The sequence below is a fragment of the Cervus canadensis genome, chromosome 18 (assembly GCF_019320065.1).
Source record: "Cervus canadensis isolate Bull #8, Minnesota chromosome 18, ASM1932006v1, whole genome shotgun sequence".
In the NCBI taxonomy this organism is placed as follows: Eukaryota; Metazoa; Chordata; class Mammalia; order Artiodactyla; family Cervidae; genus Cervus; species Cervus canadensis.
The window spans coordinates 13,026,690-13,038,056 of NC_057403.1; the positions used below are offsets into that span (position 1 = coordinate 13,026,690).

Below are 11,367 nucleotides of genomic sequence, written 5' to 3' on the forward strand. Positions count from 1 at the left end.
GGGCATCCGCGTCCGCCAGCAGAAGGACCAACAGTGAGCATCTCGGGAGGGAGGGCTCGGGGCCAGGCCTGGAAGCAGCTCCGTGCACAGGCTCACTGTGAACGCCATCCCAGGACACACATAACCGCAAGGAGGCTGGGAGATCGTCTCGCTGGGAGCCCAGGAAGGGAGGACACGGTGCTGGGCAGCCACAGTCCTGCCACACGGGCCCACCTGGCCCTATGGGCACCTGCGGGTCACACGGTGGGCGTGCTTCTAGTCTCCCCTGCTTCCTACCCGACCTCCTCTTACATGGAGCTTCTAGGGACACAGGAAATAGACTCTCAGGAATTCCTTCTTTCACAAGCTAGTGGAAACAGAAGAAAACATCCCTGCAAGGAGATGCGTAGAATTCAGAGTGAGGCATTCAAGCCCAGAGGAGCCCACGAACGGAGGTGGTGCTGCGGATGGACACCCACTCCGGTAGACAGGAACCAGCTGCTGTGTTACCTTAGCTTCTGTGTTACCTTAGGTGCAAAAGGGGTCATTACAGGTGTGACCAAGTTAAGGCTCAGTCTTAAGGTTATTGAAGGGGAGATGACCTTGGATATTCTAGGTGGACCCAATGTAATCACCAGGGATCTTACAAGAGAGAAGCAGGAGGGTCAGAGAGTGAGGAGATGAGACGTGACCACAGAAGCAGGAGTCCTAGTCAGAGGGAGGAGCCGAAAACGGAGGAAGGGGCCATGAGCCAAGGAGTGCAGACGGCCCCCAGATGCTGCAAAAGGTAACGGAATGGAGCCTCCCCTGGAGCCTCCAGAAGGAACACAGCCCTGCCCACCCCAGATTTCAGCCTCTTGTAACTGATCTCAGACTTCTGACGTCCTGAACTGTAGGGTAATACGCTGCATCGTTTGGTGCCGCTATGTGAGTGGTAATTTGTTACAGCGACACTTATATGCTTGTTGGGATGAATGGCCTCCAGTCCCAAATCTGATGGGCATTAGCCCGGTGAGGGGTGAAGGTCAGGTCAAGGACAGTGTCCTACAGCTGCTGGGCCCTCTCGTGTTTGGGGAATGCATGGCGTCCAGTGGGGATGAACTGGCGGGGGGCGGGGGGTGGGAGAAGGTGGCCTGCCTGTTCCTCGGGGTGGACCTAAAGCCTGAGGGGCCCTCCCTGTGCAGTCATGGCCTCACCAGCTCCCTCGGCCAGCCCATCGTGTCCACGCATGTGGGTGTCTGCATGAGTGTATGCGTGTGTACAGTGTGTGCATACATGTCTGTGTGTGTATATGTGCATTCAGGGGGTATGTATGCATGTACACCCTTTACACTGTGCAGGTGTGTTTGGGTACATATGAGTGCATTTGTGCATGCATGGCTGTGTGCTTGTGAAGGGATGGGAGCTGTATACCGGTAGGGCAGCTCTGTGCCTTCATCCAGACACAAGTCCCCTCAGACACACTCTTGGGTCAGAAAACACTGATTGTCTTGTTTTTGTCTTGTTTCCCTCACTGAGTTTTGGGGGATGGTGGAGGCAGAGACTGGGACCTAGAACCTGTGTACCCAGCGCTGCATGAAGGGCTGACGCACTTGGACCTGTGAGAACATTGACTGATGAACAAGGTGAAGTGTGAGCCAGAAACCTGGGCATCAGCTACCAGCCGCGTGAGTGCAGCCCAGATTCAGGATCCCGACCCGAACTCTAGGAAGGTTTGTAGAGTCAGCTGAGAACACAAAACAGATCTCCAGGGCCAGTGGAAGATTCACAGGACATGTCTGAAGTCCACTGGGCAACTGTAGGGACATAGCTGGGTCTCTGGAAACAGCCAAGCACCATACCTGGGTCTCTGGAAACAGCCAAGCACCAAAGCTGGGTCTCCGGAAACAAGTGCTACACCTTCTCTCCAAGGAGCTAGTTGACTGCGGGAGGGACCACAGGATACTGAATCTCCTAGAAGTTGACTGCGGGTCTCAGGCCTCTAGTTCTTGCCTGCAGCAGAATTGACTAGATGACTTTCCAGAAAGGAATGATTCCACAGGGAAACCCTCCCAGTGTCCACTTTAGACTTTTGCAAGAGTGACTTCCCTTCTGGGCTGCTCAGGCATAACCATCAGCGGTCCCTTCCTTTGGCTCCCAGCCCCCCCGCCCCCCTCCCTCTCTCAGCGCGGAGCCGGGCCCGCCCTGGACTTGACCACAAGGGGGCGGTGCGGAGCGGCGGCCAAACCCCCGAGTCTGGGGTCCAGTCTGGCTGCCCTGGGCTGGTTCCTCCCTTCCAATCCCTGGGCCTTTGGACAAGAACCTGCAAGCTCCTTTAGGAAAAGGGGCGGAGGCTCTGAGAAGGTCCGGGAAGTGCCGCCCACGGTGGGCCGTCCTGGTATGACTCCATCAGGGGCCCGGTGCAGGGTCATCCAGCCTCGTGGGTGCTGTTCCCGGGGTCCTTAGGAGTCAGAGACACCCCGGTGCCCTGCGCCTGCCAGCCCGTGCTGAGCTCCCACAGTCCCTGAACCAAGCCCGGGAGAGGGCTGCGCCCTGATCCCAGCACAGATCCCGCCCCCCCAGACACCCCTCCAGGCGGGGGTCAGCTACTCACCAGCGGAGGAGCAGCACTGAGCGGTGGAGGAGCTGCCGCCTGCAGGGGGTCCTGTGACGGTGGGGGGACAGGAGAAGGGCTGGTGCTGTGTGTGGGCTGCCCAGGGTCTGTCCCACTCAGCCTGGCGCCTCTCCATCCTGAGCATCCGACCGCGGGCCACCCACGGCCTTCACTCAACCCTGGACAACATCCCGAGACTCCCGAGAAAATGGGGCCGGGGCCAGGCAAGGCGGAGCCCCCCTGCTCCATCGCGCTGGGGTCACACCCTCTGCACCTCCCGGAGCTGTGCCCTGCATCACTGCCCAGACTCTTCATGGTGACCTCCTCTGAGGGGGGTGGTCAGAGTGTGCTGGACGGACCCCGACTCCAGGACACCCTTGGGGCTGACCACACACAGGACATGGATGGCCTCACCCCAAAGGTGCCCTGAAGCACCATCCAGCCCTGGTCAGGGGTCCCCTGGACCTTGTGACTTGCCCAGTGAAGGGTGGACCTCAACACGGGGGCACTCGGCCCGGAGGAGCCACACAGTCTGACCCTTGTCTGGGGGACAAGACACAGGTTCCCCTGAAGGGGCCTGTCTCCCCCATCTCCGGACGCCCACTCCCCAGCAGCCCAGCAGGGTCGGGGCTGTGTGCCTCCCCACCGATGCTGGGGCTCAGCGTCCAGGCCCCCGTGATGTTCAGCTGAGACCAGGCTCAGGGAGCCGAGCCAGGCGTGGAGGTGGGGGCTGCTCTTCATCGCATTGCGTGGACTTCTCACTGCAGCGGCTTCTCTCGTTGTGGAGCACAAGCTCTAGGGCGTGTGGGCTCAGTAGTTGTGGCGTACAGGTTTTATTTGCTCCGTGTCATGTAGAATGTCTCTCAGGGCCAGGGACCGAACCCATGTCCCCTGCACTGGCAGGCGAATTCTTATCCACGGGACCAGCAGAAAGTCCAAGGAATTGTCTTCTGATGGCGGTACTATGTTGTCAGTCTGATCCTCATATCCTGCATTATTGAGCTTCCCTCCCTCCTGAACAGTTCTGGCGCCTCCTCTGGGTGGCCCCCGTACCCTCCGACCTGTATCTGGACACCGTCTCTCTTTGACCTGCCAGGACCCAACCCCAGGGAGGCAGGCTCTGTGGCTGCTGTCCGCGGTGCTGACCGGGATTCGACGGGTGTCTGGTTTCAGCACCACGGTCAGAGTGTCTATGAAGGCAAGGCAGCCTCCACCATTTCCTGCTGTCTCTGTTGGCCAGTTTTCATCAGCTGAGCCCCATCCGTGGTCCTCTTGTGTGTTCTCCAAGCAGGAGTCAAACAAAACATCCAACCAGAGCATGCGGGTAAACTGGACAAACACCAGGAGGGCTGTAGTAGTTGACAGTGACTCAAATTCCGCTCGTGATCCATGCACCCCGAGGAGGAATCCAGTGCAGAAGCTCATGGTGCTGGCGCCGCGCTCAGCATCACCACTGCTGGAGCAGCCGGGGTGGGGGGTCATATGATGTTCATTTTCCTCTACCCCTTCAGAACTGTCTTCTACCAGACCAGGGTCAGCATACCAGATATCTAGGTATGGCCCAAAGATAACAGACTGGGCTCACACCAAAGTAGGTTTCAAAACCTAGATCTGCCTCTCGCTAGCTCTGTGTCCTTGGGACCGTCGTTATGCTTCCCTGAGGCTCACTTTGCTTTTCTGTGAAATGGCAATAACAATGGTGTCTGCTTCATGGGAAGCAGATGGTCAGAGACTATTATATTCTGTTTCTCATAGGAGGCGAGCAGTTTAGCTAACAGGCACGATCTGGAGGCAGGCATCCTGGGATTGTATCAGAGTTCTGACTGATGCTGAAACTCCAATACTTTGACCACCTGATGCAAACAGCTGACTCACTGGAAAAGACCCTGATGCTGGGAAAGATTGAAGGCAGGAGGAGAAGGGGGGGACAGAGGATGAGATGGTTGGATGGCATCACCGACTCAATGGACATGAGTTTGAGTAAACTCTGGGAGAAGTGAAGCACAGGGAAGCCTGGTGTGCTGCTGTCCATGGAGTCACAAAGAGTCAGAAACGACTTAGCAACTGAACAACAACTGCCTTTTATTAACTTTGTGACTTAGACAAAGTCATGCCACTACTTTGTCATCTATCAAATGAAGATAATGCCAGGACCTGCTCTATAGGGTTTTTGTGAGAAACTAAATGGTTTACATGTGATGCGTGGAGTAAAATGTCTGGCAGGTACTTAGCACTCATTCAAGAAAGTGGGCTGTTATTACTGCTATTACCATTACCATCAACACCAAGCACCTAGACACAGTCTGATAAACTGCTTCTGTTTGGTAATGAGTGCTGCTTTTATGAATTATTCTTAGGATTTTTGTGAGGGTCCTTAAACTTCTGACGTTGATGAAGAAACTAAAGCTACAAGCTGAAAAGTGACTTGCCTAGGAAACTGGAGCTCCGATCAAGGCCGTCTGACAGCAATGCATCGTCCCACCTGCCAGCATTTAGCAGCAAGGCAGGAAGAACCTTAGGAATCCCCCACCCCCACCCCCAGATGGAAGACCAGGGCACATGGCACTTTGGCCAGAAGTTTGCATAAATTATCTATCGGCCCTTCTCTATTTCCTCACCTTTGCCAATTGTGCCCGGATACGCCCTTCCTTCGTGGAACCTGCAATGGATCCCAGGAGCTTTTCATGCTGGCGTTGCAACTAGGAGGCGGGAACTGCAGACAGTCATTTGGAAATATTGTCGGTTATCCAAACCACGGGGAGGAGGAGCTCTGGCATCCAGTGGGCGGAGCCCTAGGGCCGAGCTGAGCATCCCACACCCACAGTGCACAAGACCCTACACCCCACAAAGAACGACCCGCCCCCAGATACCAATAGCTCTGGGTGTGGAAAGGCTGGTCTGTGTGTTTGTAAGAGACCAACACAGAATAGGAAGGTGTATACCTCACACCAGTTTCACAAGAATTGGACTGGATGCGGTCATCAAAACCTTATTGGTTAGGGTTATTTTTCCTTTCCCCCTTTACAGGGACCGGGGGCGGGGCGGGGCGGGGGGGGAAGGTTTCCCAAGCGGTCCAGTGGTTAGGGCTCTGCAGTGTCACTGCTGAGGGTCTGGGTTCAGTCCCTGGTGGGGAACTAAGATCTCACAATCTGTGTGGTGCGGTTCCCCACCACCACCCCAAAATCCTTCCTTTCCGTCTTTACAAGGAAAGAGTATCGTTTATGTAACTGAAAAGCACATTTACAAAAAAGAAACAAAAATAGCAGTGGGTGTATCCAAACCAAAGAAATAAAACTGCATCTGAACTGTAGGGAGGGGGTAGGCGGGTGGTGTTGGGGGATTGCAGGCGGCCCTGAGAGCGAGCAGCTGGAAGGAGGGGGGAGCTCCGGAGGCTGCCCGCAGCCCTAGGGCTCCACCTGTGGACCGCGGACGCGATCTTCCGCCTCTCTCCGGATTTTTGTCTCTTTCTGTCCCTCCCTCCCTCCCTTGCTCTCAGTCTCACCCGGTCTGTCCCTGCCCTCCCGGGATCCCTCCCTTCCCGCTCTGCCTCTAGAAGGAGGCTCTTTCAAAGTCCTTTTGGTTCTCGTAAATATTTCCTGATGGCAAACGGCGAACCCTGGGTCATTCCCCCGGACCATCAGCAGCCTCTGCTCGCATCCCTGAACGGCAGGGGAAATCCCACACTTCCGGTGTAGGGCAGTGCACTTCCGGCCTCTGACTCTCCCGGGCCCTTGGTAGAGGGCCCGCCATGCTGAGTCAGTTTCCTCATCCGTTCAGTGGACCTAATGCACAGCTCCTGCCTCGTAGGTTGGTACAAAGCCTAAATGAGAGAACATGGGAGCAGGGCTTGGAACAGAGCCTGCACACCGCAAGGTGTTCCGTAGATGTTGTCCTGCAGTTCGACCCCTGGGTCGGGAAGATCCCCTGGAGAAGGGAATGACTACCTCCTCCGGTATTCCTGCCTGGAAAATCCCACAGACAGAGGAGCCTGGCGGGCTGCAGTCCATGGCGTCACAAAGAGTCGGACACGACTGAGCGACTGACACTTTCACATCTGAACCAGCTTCCCTTCCCTTCCCAGCACAGCTGAACCTCCTCACCCAAGCCCGGGCCAGGAGGGCAGAGCCCCACAAGCACCCCCGCCTACCAGTCCAGACTGCAGCCGCCCCTCCGCCCTCCCTCCTGCTTTCCAAGCGGAGCCCCCACTGGGGAGCTAAACGCTCCTCAGCTGCTCTAGACGGGGCTACCCGATACCTGGACCACTGGCCCAGTGGCGATTTCCTTGTAGAATGAATATGAAATACCATTAAAATTTTAGTTCTGGCCCCACTAGCTACAGTTCAAGTGCCGACAGCCACATGTGGCTACTGTACCGGACATGCCCATCATTCCAGAAGGTTCAGTTCAGTTCAGTCGCTCAGTCGTGTCCGACTCTTTGACCCCATGAACTGCAGTACGCCAGGCCTCCCTGTCCATCACCAACTCCTGGAGTCCACCCAAACTCGTGTCCATTGACTTGGTGATGCCACCCAACCATCTCATCCTCTGTTGTCCCCTTCTCCTCCTGCTTTCAATCTTTCCCAACATCAGGGTCTTTTCAAATGAGTCAGCTCTTCGCATCAGGTGGCCAAAATATTGGAGTTTCAGCTTCAACATCAGTCCTTCCAATGAACACCCAGGACTGATCTCCTTTAGGATGGACTGGTTGGATCTCCTTGCTGTCCAAGAGACTCTCAAGAGTCTTCTCCAACACCACAGTTCATAAGCATCAATTCTTCTGCATTCAGCTTTCTTTATAGTCCAACTCTCACATCCATACATGATTACTGGAAAAACCATAGCCTTGACTAGATGGACCTTTGTTGACAAAGTAATGTCTCTGCTTTTTAATATGCTGTCTAGTTTGGTCATAACTTTTCTTCCAAGAAGCAAGCGTCTTCTAATTGCATGGCTGCAGTCACCATCTGCAGTGATTTTTGGAGCCCCCAAAATAAATTCAGCCACTGTTTCCACTGTTTCCCCATCTATTTGCCATGAAATGATGGGACTGGATGCCATGATCTTGGTTTTCTGAATGTTGAGTTTGAAGCCAACTTGTCCACTCTCCTCTTTCACATCAAGAGGCTCTTTAGTTCTTCTTCACTTTCTGCCATAAAGGTTGTGTCATCTGCATACCTGAGATTATTGATATTTCTCCCAGCAATCTTGATTCAAGCTTGTGCTGAAGGTTCTGTGGGACAGATCTCCCCCCCACCCCGCCCCTACCCCACTCCGAGGTCTTGTCCATAATAGAACCTTCCTCTTCTGTATTTTCTGTTTCTCCTCAGGGTCAGCCTGCCTGAGTTCAAATCCCACCCACACAGCTTTACAGCTGCATGAGCTAAGTTTCCTAAGACAAAACAAAGTGGAAAACCCAATGGGAATAGTAATACCACCCTCCTCTCACCCATAGAGTTATTCCAAAGAGTAAGATTATGTAAGGAGAGAGTTTAGAACCACTCCTAAATGATTCCAACCCTTCCATGAGCATTAGCTGCTATTGTTGTTGTTATGCACTTTCTTCAAGATGCTGAAATAAGTTCATAGCCCCCTTTTAAAATCTGCATGAATGAGTTCCAAAAGAATCTGCCAAGCGGGAAAGAAGTGGTAGCCCCAAGTCATGCAGTGAAAGTTCCTCTGTGTGTGTTTAACATCTGTTTCTTTGGCGGCACAGGGTCTTAGCTGTAGCATGTGCAATCTAGTTCCCTGACCAGGAATTGAACCTGGGGCCCCTGCATTGGGAGCACAGAGTCTTAGCCCCTGGACCACCAGGGAAGCCCCTCCTTCGTGTATTTAAAATGTATTTTCTTAGAGCAACACGTTGATCGGCTGTTCTCAACCAGGGGCGTTATACCGGGGGATAACAGTGAGGAGTCTAAATCATGGGGAGGGAGAGCTACTAGCATTGGTGCGTGGAGCCCTGGGACCCTGCCAAGCATCCCGCAGTGCACAGGCCGCCCCCACCACCAGCAGTGACCCAGCCCCAAATGCCAGTAGCTCCCAGTGCCGAACCACCGGTCTATGCGTAAGAGCTCAACCCAGCTGAATGGCGCATTGTTGCTGTTTAGTCGCTCAGTCATGTGTGACTCTTTGCAACTCCATGGACTGTGGCCCGCCAGGCTCCTCTGACCATTCAATTTCCCCGGCAAGAATACTGGAGTGAATTGCAACTTCCTTCTCCAGGGCATTTTCCCGACCCAGGGATCGAACCTGCATTTCCTGAATTGGCAGGTGGGTTCTTTACCACTAAGCCAACAGGGAAGCCCCTTGAAAGGTGTATAAAGTGAAGTCCCTAAGTCGTGTCCAACTCTTTGCCACCCCATGAACTGTAGCCTGCCAGGCTTCTCCATCCATCGGATTGTCTAGGCGAGAATACTGGAGTGGGTTCTTATTTCCTTCTCCAGGGGATCTTCCAACCCAGGGATGGAACCCAGGGATCTCCTGCACTGCAGGCAGACTCTTAACCATCTGAGCCACCAGGGAAGCCCCTGGAAGGTATATACCTCAAACTAATTTCATGGCCTTGGACTGGACAAGATCATCAAAACCTTACTGCTGCTGCTGCTGCTGCTAAGTCACTTCAGTCATGTCCGACTCTTAGCGACCCCATGGACTGCAACCCACCAGAGTCCTCTGTCCATGGGATTCTCCAGGCAAGAACATTGGAGTGGGTTGCCATTTCCTTCTCCAATGCATGATAATGAAAAGTGAATGTGAAGTTGCTCAGTTGTGTCTGACTCTTAGCGACTCCATGGACTGCAGCCTATCAGGCTCCTCTATCCATGGACTTTTCCAGGCAAGAATACTGGAGTGGGTTGCCATTGCCTTCTCCCCAAACCTTACTAGCTAGCGTTTTTTTCTCTTTTTCAAGGAGGGTGTGTTCAGGTACCCTTTATGTAACTAAAAATTACTTCTTTGAAAAAAGAAACAAAATAGCAAATGTATCCAAACCAAGCAAAGAAACGAAAATCTTTCTCCCAGCCCTACCTCTTCCTCTGCATACCCTGTTTCCTACTCCTTCCTTGGATTCCCAAATTCTCCTCCCTGTCTCCCTCCCCTCCCCCACAGCAAACTGGCTCCCACCCACCCAACCCCCACGGGTGTTCTCACTCAGGCCACTGGTGGCCTGTAGCTTGTTATCAAATCCAGTGGAATTTTTTTTTTTAGATCAGACTTGCTCTGCTTCTGAGCCTGCAGGGAGGGGGCGTGTGTGTCCTCCCAGGCCTTCCACCACCCATCCCCCTCTTCCTTGTCTGATGCTTCCCGGTTCCGGTCCAAGTTCCTCCCCTTTTTATCTCTCAGTGTCACCCTTCACTGCCGCTTCATCTTAGGCCTCTGTTCTTCCCACTTCAATCAGAACCGGCTACATAGTTTTCAGGGTGCGTGGCAAAGGAAGATGGCGGGGTCCCTTGTTCAAAAGGATCAATAGTTTCAAGATAGAGCAAACCATTAAACAAGTACCGGGCCCTGCTGGGCACGGAGCCCCCAGGGACCGTACAGGCACTCCCGTCTGCTCTGGTGGGGCTGACTGCCCTTCCCTCTGCTCTGGGTCAGGGTCTCCTGGGTCTCTGGTCCGCCTGCTCCGCCTCCCAGGCTCTCCAGCTTGGTGGTTGCCCCAGCATCCCCTGGGACCTGCCGTCTGAAGGTCCCTGGGGTAGACAGAACGCACGTCTAAAGATGCCCAGGAACGAGTCCCTGAAACCTATGTAGTCGTGACTCTTTGCAACCCCATGGATTGCAGCCCGGCAGGCTCCTCTGTCCATTCAATTTCCCAGGTAAGAATACTGGAGTGGTTGCCATTTCCTCCCCCAGGGGATCTTCCCACCCCAGGGAACGAACCCGTGTCTCCTGCACTGCAGCTGAATTCTGTTTATTTATTTATTTTTAGCTACATTAGGCCTTTGTTGCAGCATGCGGACTTTCTCTAGTCTCTGTGAGCAGGGCTACTCTCGGGTTCAGCTGCCGGGCCTCCCGTCGCGGCGGGTGCTCTTGCAGAGCAGGGGGTGCGGCTCGAGGTCCCCAGTGGTTGCCGTGTGAGGGCGCAGTGCCTGTGGCCGACGGCCTCTAGAGTGCAGCCGCAGTGGCTGTGGCTCCAGGCTTAGTCGCTCTGCAGCACGTGGGATCTTCTGCATCGGGAAACGACCCCCTGTCCCCGGCACTGGCAGGCGGGTTCACGACCACGGGGCCCCTGGGAAGGCACAGACAGCTCAGCAGCGTGGAGCCTGTGCTGATGCCGGAGTGATGCATTGGATCTGCCATCACCCTGTTGTCCAGGTGGCCCTCACGTAATCACGTGAGCCCTGAAAGCAGAGGACCCTCTCTGGCCAGAGGCAGGAGGACAATGGCGCAGGCCTGCGAACCAGGGAGTTTGACGCCTAAGAGGGACTCAGACGGAGAGACAGTGAATGCAGAAGGACACAGGCAGCCTGTCGCAGCAGGCCGGCCCCCGACGACAGCGTAATAGGTGGGGGAGTTTGTCTTTTGTTTGTCTGCTTGAGGTGATGAGTGTTTTGGAATCAGATAGAGGTGATGTTTGTAAGACATTGAGAATATACTGCTGCTGCTGCTGCTAAGTCGCTTCAGTCGTGTCCGACTCTTGCAACCCCATAGATGGCAGCCCACCAGGCTCCCCGTCCCTGGTATTCTCTAGGCAAGAACACAGGAGTGGGTTGCCATTTCCTTCTCCATGAGAATATACTAAATCCCTTTAAAATGATGCATTGTAACATGAGTCCAAACATCAATAGAAAATAACT

General features: G+C 54.3%; 1 non-coding gene across 1 annotated transcript; it reads right to left on the minus strand.

The window, feature by feature from the left end:
- Positions 1-8,313: 8,313 nt before the first annotated feature.
- On the minus strand, positions 8,314-8,386 carry TRNAG-CCC. The gene has a single exon. It is a non-coding gene; the product is annotated as a tRNA-Gly (tRNA).
- Between the last annotated feature and the right edge of the window lie 2,981 nt (positions 8,387-11,367).